The 14,855-nt window shown below is 40.9% G+C and overlaps 1 non-coding gene across 1 annotated transcript; it reads right to left on the reverse strand.

Annotated features, from left to right (window-relative positions):
- Nucleotides 1-10,001: 10,001 nt before the first annotated feature.
- LOC145577240 (small nucleolar RNA R71) lies at nt 10,002-10,107 on the reverse strand. The gene has a single exon (XR_014098704.1). It is a non-coding gene; the product is annotated as a small nucleolar RNA R71 (small nucleolar RNA).
- Between the last annotated feature and the right edge of the window lie 4,748 nt (nt 10,108-14,855).

Raw genomic sequence — 14,855 nt, forward strand, 5'->3', positions numbered from 1 at the left:
AAATTCTTACTCCTTTCTTCAAATTTTCCATCAAATCTTCACAAAATCTACCTTACTTCTCCATTTTCATCACTCCTACTCAATTTTCTCGTGGTTTTTCGGCAAATTTCGGTAGTGTGTGGTGCTCTAAGCTTAATTTGAGTCTCCAATCTTGGTATACTTCTAACCTTTGTATTATTTTTGTCAATTACACTTGATTTCTTTACATTGGTTTGTTTACCTTGAATTTGAGCATGATTTTTCTGTTTCATGGTTGATTTATGTGAAATTTGGTATTTTTGAGTGATGGTTGATTTTTCTTGATAAATCTTGCATATATTCGATGGATGATTGTTGATATTGGTATTTGTTGTTGGAATTTTGGTTGTTGTGTTGGTTGAAACAGGTACCTTGTAGTTTTTGGGGGTTTGGTTGGATTTGTAAGGAGGTTTGTGAGTGTTTGAGGTGTTTGTTGTTTGTTTGAGGGAGTTGGAGTATTTCTTGTGAATTTTTGTGAATTTTGTGTGGTAAAAATGAATTTGTTGAGGAAAGTCAAGAGTAGCAAAAACCGCTCGAACCAATCTCCCGGCCAATCTTCTCAAGGCCAATCCTCAAACCCTCAACCCCAAAAACATTCCTCAACCCAAGATGACACCCCTCCTCCTCTACCACCTCTAAAATTGTGGAACCGGTCTAAACAATTGCCCATCTATAACAAAATGAAAGACTGAAGGTTTAGACCCACCCACCATTATTTTTGTGAGGACATGGCCAAGCTAGGCATAGATAACGACCTTGATGGACTCCTCGAAAACCTAAGCTTGGGTGAGTTTTTGAAATCTACCCCTCGAACCTATTTGGAGCCTTCAATTGAATTTTTCTCCACATTTGAATTCAATAGGGTGAGGGAAACCGACTTCATCATTTCCTTCCAACTCTTCAATGTAAAACACACTATAAACCTAGCCGAGTTTAATGTAGCCCTCGGCATCAACCCCAATGGTGATATCTTCGAGCCCCTTATCTCCCTTGCCCAAAGTGAGTACAATGAGGTTGCTTGGTGGAGAACCATAGCCCACAAAAAGCAGTTTGACTCAAAGATATCCCTTGCTAGTGAGATTATCCATCCGACCCTTAGGATCCTCCATAGAATTCTCGGGTATTCGGTTTATAATAAGCAAGATTTGGGGAAGTTATCTCGAGAGGAGATCTTGGTTTTGTGGATGGCTACTAAGCCGGAGTTGGGGTCTAGGCTAAATTTTGGCTACATTTTTCATGGAGTGTTGCAAGGAGATTATGCATGGGGTTAAGACGGGGGAGATTCATTGTGGGGGCATGGTGACCCGTCTAGTGAGGTATTTTAAGCAAGAGCGGTTCTTAGAGTCTTGCACTCCGGTTGGAGGGAGTGAAGACATTTGGATTAGTTTGAAGCAGGTCAACACCCTTCATTTCATAACTAGTACTAGGAGAGCCGGTACTTACTCTTGGCTAGTGAGGAATACCCACCATTGCCTTCTTCCTAACCCGGCCGCTACCTCCATCTTTCGCCAAGCTAGGAATGTTTGGATGGTCCCTAGGGACAATGGAAGGATAGAAGAGGATGAGATGGAGGAGGATGAAATTTTATTGAGGGAGCCGGGTTTGAGGGAGTCAATGAGGAGGAGGAGGAAGGAAGAGGAGAAGAACAAGAGGACCAACAACAACAACCGCCGTTTCATCAACAACATGAGCATTTCCAAGAGGATGCTCAAGGAAGAAGAAGAGAGAGAAGACAACAATGACAACAACAACATCAACAACAACAACAACAACAACAAGACTTCCAAGGAGATGCTTATCTCCGGGAAATGGAGGCCATGAGAGCCAACATGGAGCGCATGCAATTGAGCATGCAAGGTATGTATTCTAACCATCAAACTTTATCTTATCAAACTAGCGCCTTGTATGACGCTAGTGTACGTAGGGGGGAGGTCGCCCCTCCGGTCAACTACCCTTATGTGCCGCCCCAACAAGGGCCGGTACCTTCCCGGGGTGGTGACGGCCTCCCTACGTACCTTATTGGCCTGGGGTTGAGAACCCCGATGTGCCAAGGCGCAACTTCCCGCCCTATGATTATAGGGTCTTGGGGGGGAGTGATTATCAGGGTGATCCCGCATATTACTATGTTCACCCCCGTCACCCCGAGCTCCTTGTTCAACAAGAGCCTTTTGACCAATTGACCCCTTCCCAACAAGACCTATTTAAGGGTCATTATGGTTTTCCTCCCGGTTACACCGGAGGTTGGGATAGGGGTGATGATGTTGGAGGTGATGATTGTGCCGGCCCTAGTGGCCAATAGTCCCCTTTTTGCATGTTTGTTCCCTTTTTTTTTGTTCTCCCCTTTCCCTATTTTTGCATGTTTGTCGGCATCGGGGTCGATGCTTTCATTTTGTGAGGGGGGAGGGTAAAAAAGGATGTGTTAGTGTGGGGAAGGCACCTTGGGCTCGGTGGGAAGTTTTTGATAAGGTTTTTGGTGGATTTTTGGCTATTGGTCTCGTTGTTGTGTTGCTTGTTGTTGTCTTATTTCTTTGGATGATGTTTTTGGGAACTTCTTGAAGAAAAAATTTTGGTTTTGATGATGATAGGTTTTTCTAGGTCTTTGTATATAGTTAGTGTTTAAGTGTTTTATTGTTTGCTTTTGTTTGGAAGTTACTAACAATTTCATTTTGTATATATATAGCTTTCTTTTCTTTAACTCACCTTGTTCGTAGCTCATGCTTTGGATTGCGGAACCTTTTGGAGAAGCTCGTTCCTACTCCTTGGGTACTTTGGTCTAGCACGGACGCTTGGTGAGGCCTTTCTTATTTTACTCCTTTTATTTTTCACTTCTTTATTTTCTTGGTTGCTTAGATTAGGATTAGATTTAGGGGAAGTTGAACGGTTCGAGGATGTATGAATTTAACACCTAGTGTGTTTGGGGTCTTTGGCGATGTGGCCATTAGACCACTTGTATGTCGATTGGGATAAACGTGTTATGATTGCATATTTGCCCTTTCCTCTTTCCCTTTCTTATCTTTATCTTAGTTTTCCATCTTCTCTTTTATTTTCTTTCCCTTACTTTTATTCTTGTTGGTGTGCATAACTTTTTGAGGTTTTCTTTTTACTCTTTCTCTTTTTGAATGTTGGACTTGTATACAATGGACTTTTGCTTTTGAATAATAGTATTCCTAGGTAATAATGGTATGCACGGTTTGAGATTACGTTTGGTTGATTCTAGGATAAAGCATGCTAAGATAGTTGTCTAGAACTAGGGGGATCATGAAACCGGATTCTACTCGTTTGTGGCATGTTGGTAGTTGCTCCCTATCTTTGATTTGACAACCTTAGTGAGTTTTTGCTACAACCATGTGAGATGTATAATTGTTCAAGCTTTCATCAAATTCTTGCATGAGCGGCATGGATCCTTGATTTTCGCAAACCTAATCTAGAATCTTAGCGTATGATTCCTAAGACCGTGACCGAACTACCTAGGAAGGACAAAGGCAACTTTTTTTCGGGGAGGCATTTTCTTTTTTCTAGGATAGTCCCTTTTATGTTTACTTTTTGGGTTTGGGATACATTTGCCTACTTGTTACCCCTTTGAACCTCTTTCCCTCTTTTCAAGCCGCATAATTAGATATCTTGAGCCTTTTGTTTCGTTCTCCTTCTTTTTGGTTTTTGTGAAGCAAAGGTCAATGTTTGGTGATTGTGGTGTATGAAGTAGGAGTTTGGTTCGATTTGGTACACATATTTGAGTTGTTTATATTTTGTAAATAATGGCAAATGCTTATGTAAAAGCCATCCTTTAAAAAAAGAGGCAAGGATGTTAATAAATGCATATTTGTAAAAGCCGTCCGAATTGAGAAAGAGGTAAGGACTAATGCTTTAAAGGTGTTTAAAAAAACAAAAAAAGAGAAAAATAAAAACATGAAAAATAAAAATTTCCAAGTGACTTTCACCTCTCTTTGCATTGAGGACAATGCTTCCTTTAGCTTGGGGGGGAAAGCGTTCACGCTTTTTGTTCCTATATCAGTAGAGTGTTGCTTTGAATAAGCTTGGGGGTGTTAATACATTTTTGTTTGGTGATTACTTAAGTTTGGTGTTGAGATTTGGCCGGTCTTTGCTTCACATTTTAGGATAACCACCAAATTTTAAATTTTTAGCCTACCTTAACCCTTATTGCCTTACGTTACAACCTTGGGGAAGACCTTTGGACCTAGGAGTTGAGTCTTTCATCGGTGGAGGGAATCATAGGTTGTGGACTAAGGAAAGGGGATGCGAAATCAAGATGTCGAGTAGCCTAAAACTTTGATCTTTTTCCAGTTCCTTCGCGAAATATATGAGATGCTCATTAAGGGGAGATATGAGATTAGTAGGGGAATGCGGTAAGACTGTTTGGGATGAAAAGTGTGATAACTAGTTCCTATGCTTAGCATATTTATGTTTCAATCAACCTTAGATATCTTATAACGTGCATACCATAATTCACTTTAGAAAGGTTGTTGTTCATTTGAATTATAGTCTCTTTGTAAGTCCATTTCGTAAAGATTTTGTTTTCTTTTTCCTCTTTCTTTTCTTTCTATGGTTTGCCTCTTGGGGGTTTTGGTGGAGAGTTATGGGTAAACTCTTAGGATACCCTTACGAGAGCATCACTCGTCCTCTAGGGCGATCTAGGGGTTTAAAATGGCTTGTTGTAGCTAAAAACAACCGTGATTCCTACGACAGTGAGTCTTAGTGTAAATTCTTGCCCCTCTTTTTCTTTTTATTTCGAATAAGCCCTTCTTTTTCCTTCTTGGCCTTTGTTTTGCTCGGGACGAGCAAAAGTCTAGCTTGGAGGAATTTGATGAGTGTCATTTATGGCACTCATAGGGTAGTCTTTTAGGTTATTTCTTTTCCTTTTTCATGCTTTCTTCTCTTAATTTTGGTCCTTTTTCCTTTAGTTTCTCCTTTTCCTCTTTTCTTTATGATTCTCGTGTTTTTATCGTGTTTTTCCTTTATTTGGCTCTTTTTCCCTTTTATTTCCTTCCTTCGTTTACTTGTGTAGGTATTGTGAGAATCACCTTGGCAAAGGATTCAATTCAGGACCTCAATGATCAAGCAAGGAAGAAGCATTTGGCTAGAGAGGGCTTAGAGAGGCCTTGGAGAGGCCTCGAAGAGGTCTCCAAGGCAATTCCAGCAGGCCGCGGGCGCGGGCCCAAGTTGCTCAAAAGTGCCAAATCGAGGCAGGAACTTGCCGCGGTTGCCCCGAGGGCTCTCCGCGGGCGCGGGTAAAATGGAGAGACCGCTCCATTCAGAGAGACCGCGGCCCCCCCTGATCAGTCTTTGGGAGCAGGGGATTAGCCGCGGGCGCGGGTGTCATTGCCGCGGGCGTGGGTCCCTGATGCCGGGGGCGCGGGTACTGCCCAGATAGCCCGCGGAGGGTTCCGTACCCATTTCTCCGCGGGTGCAAGTCTATCGGGAGAGGGCGCGGGAGCTGCCGATTTCTTCTTAGCTTATAAATAGAATTGTATTCCCTTTTTGAAACCAACTTTTTATATTTCATTAGCTTAGTTTTAGAGAGAGAATTTAGAGAGAAGTTAGAGAGAAGTTCTTGGTTTTGGATTTGTAACTCAACATTTGATCAATCAAGTTTGGATTTCTTCATTTTCAATCATCAATTTTAGTGAGAATCTCTTCCTTCTTTCATCTCTTACTTACTTGCTATTTGATTTATGTTTGATGTTTGTTTTTCTTTGGATTTGAGTTTGATATTATTGAATACTTTGATTTCTATTAGATTTTGATATAGAATGATGATCAATGCAATTTCTAGTTATTTGTTCTTGAATTTCACCATGATTAGTGAGTAGATTAGTTGCTAGGGAAAGGGGGAAGCATGTTTGATTAATGGAATTGCTAGTTGATGCTCTTTGATTGATTGATTTGTTGCAATTAAATTGGTTGACATAGTTTTGCATGAGATTGATTAGACTAGGATTGATCACCCTGTAAGATTAATCTAGATTGCATTGCAACTCTTAATGACATGAACAATTGATTTGAAGGTTGCTCTAATTGATTGAGTTTGTTTGTGATTCTTCTTGGTTTGCCTCTCATAGTGACCACTAGATTGGCCTATAGGGGATAGCATTTGAACTCTCTTGATTGCTACTATTGTTTGTCCATTGCAATACTTGAATTAAATGATTAAGCTTTAAACTAGCATTATCATTTATCTTGCATGTGGAACCCATATCCCTAGTGTTTAGACCTTTGATTACTTTAAACTTGTTTTAATTCACTTTAGTACCAACCATAATCTCAATTTCGTCTTCGAGGTAGCTTGACTTAGACATTAGTTTGCATCATTGCATTCCCTTGGGATCGACCCTTAACTTGCCCTATATTCATATAAGGTTGGTTAGGTGTTTACAAATTTAGTTTGACTTGGGGAAAGGGTAGATAACGACATGCATTTTCCTCTTGTCAATCCTGTGTACCCATCCATGAACGAGAGGTGTGCGTGATTTGCTGTGTTATCTACTAAAATGTCGATGTGTGGTAAAGGGAAGTCGTCCTTTGGACTTGCCTTATTTAGATCTCTATAGTCGACACACATTCTTACCCTTCCATCCTTTTTAGGAACTGGTACCACATTTGCGACCCATTCGGGGTATTTTGATACCCTGATAAAACCTGCAGTTATTTGTTTTTGAACTTCTTCTTTTATCTTAAGAGCTACGTCGGGTTTCATTCGACGTAACTTTTGTTTTACAGGTTTCATTCCTGGAATTAGTGGTAATGTGTGTTAAGCTATTTCTCTATTTATTCCTGGCATATCTTCATATGACCAAGCAATTACATCAATAAATTCTTTTAGTAGATTAATTAAATCGATTCTTTCTTCTTTATTAAGAGTTAAACCAATTTTAACCTCTCTTTTAATAGTGGGATCCCTTGAGATGTCAACCGTTTTGGTGTCTTCAATTACTAGTGTTTTATTTTCAAGTGTTTCCACTGCTTTAATTATTTCTTTGTCATTTTCATTGTTAATTAAGCAATGCTCGTCATCTTGAGTTAGAGAATGACACGAGGAGTAAGCAAATGAAGACATGTTATTGAACTCGGAAACCATTACATCAAATAAAGAAATGTCCGTTTGGACTTGACTACTAACTATCCTAGGGGTAGACTTTGAACTAGAAGGGACAGAAGGAGATGCAACAAGAGAGTTTAGAGGACTCGACTACAAAAGACTTGAATTAAGATTCAGACTCAGACTCAGACTCCGACGATTCAGACTCATCGAACATTGGTCCTTGTCCTGTTGTTATAGAGATCTTTCTTCCACTTTGTGTAGTCACCTTCACAGTCTTTCTCCATCCTCGAACTAATCCTTCTTCTGGAGTAATGAGCTTTGTAGGATCAAAGTTTTCACTTTGTAAGACTGTTTGGATAAGTGCAGAGTTATCGTCGATGCGCTTAGGCTCGTTCTTCTCGTAGCCAAAGAGTAGTCCCATGACATTAAAGTCAAAGCATGGGGGTGCTTTCTCTTTGTGAATAGGAGTTGGGATCTCATTTAGGAAGTTGCAATCCAAAAAGATTTCGAACCCTGGTTGTCTCACCCCATCTTTGACAAAGGGTTCAGGAAATTCATAGCATGGATAATTGATGAGTGGAATTTATGCCACGATTAAAAGCTCATTCTAGTGGGTTTTCCCCGTACTTGTAGCTTGTTTGTACCCCTTTTCTTACCTTTAGTTCTCCTTTCTTTTGTTCATCTTCTTTCCTAGTTTTTACCTCCTTTGTCTATTTTCTAGTTTGGTTTTCTTGTTTGTGTTTCGTAGGAACCGTGGTGTTGAAAGAAGAAGACCTCGGGCAAAGAAGAGAGCGCTGCGCGCCAGCTTGAGAGAGCGCGCATGAACACTGCGCGGGCGAGCAACCCTATGAGAAGGCACGCAAAAGGTATCATTCAAGGGGCTAAGCAGAATGTTTTGTACGACCACAGCGCGACCATTGCGTGGGCGTACATCCAACATTGCGTGGGCGCGCAATCCTGCTTGAACCCACGCAGCTGGGGTTTGAGGAGCAGAACAAAATCAAAATGTTTTGCGCGCCTGCTGCGCGACCATTGCGTGGGCGCGCATCCTACCTGTGCGGGCGCGCAGATTTGTGTGCAGGCGCGTATTTAAGGGTTTCATTTCTCCGTACCCACGAAGTTGCGGGCGCACAACAATTGGAGAGGGCGCGCAGTGTTCGTGTGCGGGCGCGCATCGTTGGGTTCCAGCTTTTTACTCCACCTTGTTGCTTCAATTTCTTCCTTTTTAGAAGCACCCATATATATAGTCCGTACTCTCCTTTTGATGTAATTAGATTAGCTTTGTTTAATTTTCTAATTTTTAGCTTAATCTAAAGAGAGAAACACCATTAGTGTTGGCATTTTAGAGAGAGAAAGTGTGGATTACTCCATTGTTGAGCTTGGATTTTGAAGAAGAAGCTTAATCAACCTCTTTGTAGAACTTCAACTTTAATGAATGAGCATTTCCTTACTCATTTCTTTTTACTTTGCTATTTGATTTTGTTTTAGATTGCTTTTGTTTTGTTAATTACTCATTAATCATGCTTTTGCTTGTTAGTATCATGATTGACTTGATGATTGCCATGGATAGTGAGTAGTTACTTAGCCAAGGGTGTGGGGATGATGTAGTTGGAATTTGTTCATGTTTATAGTGTTAGGACTTAAGTTGTTTGTGATTAAAGTCTTTACATGCTTGATTGTTCTTTAATCTTCTTGCAAAGTGCACGTTTTTAGTTGATTAAAGGTGAATCTTTGCTACATGAAACGGAAGTTGACTTAGCTAAGTTCATTTGTATTGATTGTTACTTGATTGCACCTCCCAATATATGGTTCTAATGTGGAAGCATAGAGGCTATGTTAGGAGAAGCCAATTAACCCTGGAAGGTGGCTAGATTGAACTCTTTATTCGATATTCATGCATGTTTAGTTCATTATCGATTTGTTTCTATGTTCTTGCATGTTCAAGTGAAAGCTACATCTACCCATTCCCCTTGGTGTTTTCTTTATATTGTCTTTAATTCACTTCGCTCTTAGTTTAATCTCTTAGTAGTGATCACATTGTTTAGCTTCTCCCTGCAATTCGACCCTTTGCTTACCTTATACTTGTATTAGGTTCGTTCAGGTTATATAAATCTTATTTTATTTAGGGTTCGGCACTTAACGATGTGTTTATATTCCCTTGTCAAATTGGCGCCGTTGCAGGGAGACGGCTTTCATTGTTATTTCATTGCTTTTTTGAGACTATCTCCCCCTTTTATTTGCTAGTTTTGGTTACTTTTGTTGCTTGTCAGTGCTCACTTTCTTCTTAGTTTTGTTTTATGATCAGAGGTCGAACTCGTTCAAGGTCTTTGGTCCCCATCGATCTTGAGCTCGAGAGGTCTTTCTCATTGCTAAGAAGAGAAGCGAGAGCAAGGAGTGGAAATTCCCATACTCCTACAAGAGAAGGAGTGAGAGAAGAAGAGGATACTCCACCTTCCTCACCCTCTAGTGAAGACGTAGGTAGTCCTAATTCTTCACCAAGTTTGGAAATCAATCCTTTTTTAACCTTTGACTTTGAGAGTGTGCAACACTCAAAAATGGGAGAGAATACGCCTTTGAGTCGTCTTGGGGCTCCCGAAGCCTTTAGGTCGCAAAGTGGGATCCTAGCTCCTACTACTCAAGCCAATAATTTCGAAATCAAGCTTAATTTGATTGCCATGATAGAGCGGAAACAATTCTCGGGTGGAACGTATGAGAGGCCTCATGAACATCTAAAAGAGTTCGAGAATTATTGTGATACAATAAAAGCCAATGGGGTAATACATTCGACTCAAGATATTCATGTTCTCTTTAATTGGGAAAGGTTTAGAGTGGTTAGAGAAGGAGGTGTCCCCAAACTCTCTCACAACTTGGGACCAAGTTACTATGGCATTCTTAAGGAGGTTCTATAATCATAGAAAAACCGCCGAAGCTCGATCTTTGATTCAAGGCTTCCGCCAAAAGAGTGGTGAGTTCCTAAGTGCGGCTTGGGAACGATACAAAGAACTCCAACACCAATGTCCACATCATGGAATACCCAAGTATCAACTCATTCACACTTTCTATGGTGGTCTCACACCTCAAGGAAGAACAAGCTTAGATATCGGAGCCGGTGGCCCAATCATGAACAAAGGATAAGATGAAGTGAAACAAATCATAGAGGAGGCCGCAAAGCACTATGAAGATTGGTATGAAGGAGATAGAGATGCTACATCCAGCAAAGGTGTTTATACTTTAGAGCAAGCTAACGCAATCAACAACCTCTCCACCCAAATCTCCAAGATGACCAAGAAAATGGATGAGCTAATGAAGGAGAGATCCAATCCTCAAAGGAGCACCTCCCCTCCAACCAAGGGAGGTAATGGTATGAATACCCCTTCCTCTTCTTCTTCTTACAATACAATGCCTCAAGGATGTTTGTTTTGTGCTAATTGTGGACCAATGATCATGATACCTCTCAATGTGTATATTCTTGTGAAATTCAACCCCCTCCCCAAGAACATGATAAAAATGTGGAAAATGTTAATGCTATGAACTTTGCTCCTAGAACGGGGAATATGAGGCCAAACCCCAATCAAATGGGGAATTGGAATCAAAGTGGAAACTATGGTTGGAACCAAGGTGGTGGTGGTTATGATAACCAATACCATGGTGGGGGAGGCCCTTCCAACTTTAATGGAAGAGGCTACTCTAACCAAAGAGGGTATGGTAATCAAAACCCAACAACCTAACTCCCGATACTATGACCATCAAAATCAAAATTTTGGTGATCAAAGTAACATGGGAAACAATCAACAAATAAATGTTCCTAACCAAGGCACCAGAGGCAATAGGGGTCAAAATGCTTCTAATTATGCCCAAACTAATAGGCCTCCAGGTTTCCATCAACCCCAACCCACCTCAACAACCTCTTCAACTTGAAGCTCCTCCTAATGATCCTGTGATGGCTAAATTAGATGCTTTAATGAAAATGCATGAAGAGGATAAAAAGCGAACTAATGCTCACATGAAAATGCTCGAAACTCAAATTGCTCAACTTGCATCTAACTCCTCTAATTCATCCTCTTCCTCTTCTTCCACCATCCCGAGTCAAGGAGTCAACCCAAAACCTTTGTATGCCGTGACAAATAGGAGTGGAAAGGTAGTGGGAAGTGACACTTTAGTTGAGTAAGAGCCTCAAGAAGAAGTGGAACTAGAGAATGAGAGTGAGAAAGCCAACGAGTCTTTGGGTGGTGAGAAAGAGAAAGATGTTGAGGTACCAAAGGAGAAGGAAGTTACCCCCTTGCCCCTATATCCCCAACCTAGAGAGGAAAATCTACCCTTCCCACAACGATTTGTGAGAGCTAAGCTTGATGCCCAATTTGGGAAGTTTTTGGATGTGATAAAGAATTTGCATGTTTCTCTTCCTTTTATTGATGCTATGAAACAAATTCCTCGCTATTCTAAGTTTTTGAAAGACCTTTTGAGTGGGAGAAGGGAGTGTAAAACGGTGAACTTAACCGCAAATTGTAGTGCCATCCTTTCTAACAAGCTTCCTACCAAGTTGAAAGATCCGGGTAGCTTCTCCATTCCTTATTCCATTAATGGTGTCGAGTTTGATAAAGCATTGTGTGATTTAGGAGCAAGCGTGAGTCTTATGCCCTATTCCGTATACCAAAAGCTTAGTGCAGGAACCCTCTCACCCACAAATGTTACTCTCCAACTAGCGGATCGTTCTACCAAGTTTCCCATGGGTAAAGTTGAGGACATCCCCCTTAGGGTTGGAAGTTCACATTTCCCGTGGATTTTTATGTGCTAGAGATGGATGAGGATGAGAGGATTCCTATAATTTTGGGTAGACCATTTCTAGCCACTTCTAGAGCAATCATTGATGTGAAGGAGGGTAAGATGACCCTAAAAATTGATAAAGATTCAATTGAATTTGATTTGAATAGTGTCATGCAACAACCATCTTCAAGTGGTGAATGTTTTAGAGTTGATGTTCTTGATAATGTGTTCAATGAATTTTCTCAGTCCCCTTTGCATGCTACTAATGATCCTCTTGAAAGTGTATTCTTGAATGATTCCAAGATAGGTGCTGACAAGAAGGATATGCAATTCTATGAGGATTTGCTTGAGCAAAGCAAAATGGAGTGCAAGGATAAAACATGGAGGAAGAGGCTCCTTTCACTCATGACCTCTTTGAAGTTGAAGAAAGAGAAGAGAGCTTCAATGGTAAGGGAGCACCAAAGGTAAACTTGAAACCTCTACCTTTGGGCTTGAGGTATGCATTTCTTGATTCCGATGAATCTTTTCTCGTAATTATCAATTCATATCTAACGGAGGAGCAAACCTCCCTCTTGATCAAAGTTTTAAGAAAACATAAGAAGGCTTTGGGTTATACCATTTATGACATCAAGGATATAAGTCCATCCTTATGCATGCATAAAATTGATCTAGAGGGGGATGCTAAACCCGTTAGGCAAAGGCAAAGGAAGCTTAATCCTACCATGCAAGAGGTTGTGCAGAAGGAAGTTGCCAAGCTTCTAGATGCGGGAATTATTTACCCAATTGCTCATAGTGATTGGTATCTCCCGTACAAGTTGTGCCTAAAAAGGGTGGCATGATGGTAGTGAAAAATGATAATGATCAACTAGTTCCTACTAGGCTTGTTACCGGTTGGCGTATGTGTATTGACTATCGCCAACTCAACACAAGTACATGCAAAGATCATTTTCCATTGCCGTTCATTGATAAAATGTTGGAGAGGCTTACAAAGCATTCTTTCTATTGTTTCCTTGACAGTTACTCGGGATTTTTCCAAATCCCGATTGACCCCAAGGATCAAGAGAAGACGACTTTCACATGTCCCTACGATACTTATGCGTATCGTAGGATTCCTTTCGGGCTTTGTAATGCCCCTGCAACATTACAACGTTGTATGATGACAATCTTTAGTAATATGATTGAGGATGAGATAGAAGTCTTCATGGATGAATTATCCGTTGGAGGAGCCATCTATGAAGATTGTCTATCTAATTTATCTCGTTGCCCAGAAAGATGTTAGAGGGCTAACCTCGTGTTGAATTTGGAGAAGTACCATTTTATGGTAGAAAGTGGGATTGTTGTTGGGCACAAGATCTCCCATGCCGGCATAGAGGTGGATAAAGCCAAGGCAGAGGTCATTGAGAAACTTCCTCCCTCCACCAATGTGAGGGAAGTGAGATCTTTTCTTGGCCATGCAGGGTTTTATCGGCGTTTCATATAAGATTTTTCACTAATTGACAAACCTCTTACATCCCTCTTGCAACAAGATAAAGAATTTGTGTTTGATGATGCTTGTCAAGAATCGTTTTGTAGGTTGAAGGAAGCTCTTTGCTCTGCTCCCGTAGTCCAAGGACCATATTGGTCTCTACCATTCGAACTAATGTGTGATGCAAGCAATGAGGCCATTGGCTCAGTCCTTGGACAACGAAAGGAAGGAAAACTTCATGTCATTCGCTACTTGTCCAAAAATCTCAACAATGCTCAACGGAATTATAAAACTACCGAGAAGGAATTCTTGGCAGTTATCCACTCATTTGAGAAGTTTAGAACCTACCTCATTTGTTCTAGGAAAATAGTGTATACCGACCCCTCGAGTCTCAAATATTTGATAAGTAAGAAGGAAGCTAAATCAAGATTGTTGAGATGAGTTTTAGTTCTTCAAGATTTTGACTATGAATTGAGAGACAAGAAGGGAGCCAAAAATGTGGTGGCGGATCACCTTTCAAGGTTAGGTGGTGCAAGGTTTCAAGATGATGATTTGCCAATAGAGGATGCCCTAAGGGATGATGTGCTATATACTCCTGAGGTGAAAACGGAGCCGTGGTGTGCGGATATAGTGAATTATTTGGCTTATAGTGCCATACCTCCGGACTTCACTTCACAACAACGTCGAATACTCGAGCATGAGGCCAAGATATACATATGGGATTACCCTATTTTGTTGAAGAGAGGGGTCGATGGTTTATTGAGAAGATGCGTCCCAAACGACGAGATTCAAAGTGTTCTCCATATGTGCCACTCTTCTCCTTGTGGTGGGCATATGAGTGCTCAAAAGACCGCCTCCAAGATCTTGCAATCTATGCTCTTTTTTCCCTCTCTATTCAAGGATGCTTGGAAGTTTGTCAAGACTTGTGATAGGTGTCAAAGGACGGGGAACATCTCTAGAAGGGACGAAATGCCTCAAAACCCTATCATTGAGCTCGAGGTCTTCAATGTATGGGCTATATATTTCATGGGCCCTTTCATTTCTTCTCAAGGAAATAAGTATATCTTGGTAGCTGTCGACTATGTCTTTAAATGGGCGGAAGTCGTGGCTTCTCCTACGAATGATTCAAAAGTGGTGGTCAATCTATTCAAGAAGGTGATTTTTCCGAGATTTGGTGTCCTAAGGGCTATAATCAGTGATGAGGGGTGGAATTTCAAGCATCACACCTTTAATAGACTTCTCCATAAGTATGTTGTATCTCACAAGAGAGGGCTTGCTTACCACCCTCAAACGAGTGGTCAAGCGGAGATCACCAATAGGGAGCCCAAAGTGATTTTGGAGAAGACGGTGGCTAGAACAAGGAAAGATTGGTCTTCTAAGCTCATTGACTCTTTATGGGCGTATAGGACTGCTTTCAAGACTCCAATAGGGACCACTCCCTATAAGCTTGTTTATGGAAAAAATTGTCATTTGCCCGTAGAGATGGAGCACCGGACTCATTGGACTATCAAGCAAATCAACTTTGATCTCCATAGTGCGGGTGAGCAAAGA

This window comes from Chenopodium album, chromosome 13, assembly GCF_948465745.1.
Source record: "Chenopodium album chromosome 13, dcCheAlbu1.1, whole genome shotgun sequence".
NCBI classification, from domain to species: domain Eukaryota; kingdom Viridiplantae; phylum Streptophyta; class Magnoliopsida; order Caryophyllales; family Amaranthaceae; genus Chenopodium; species Chenopodium album.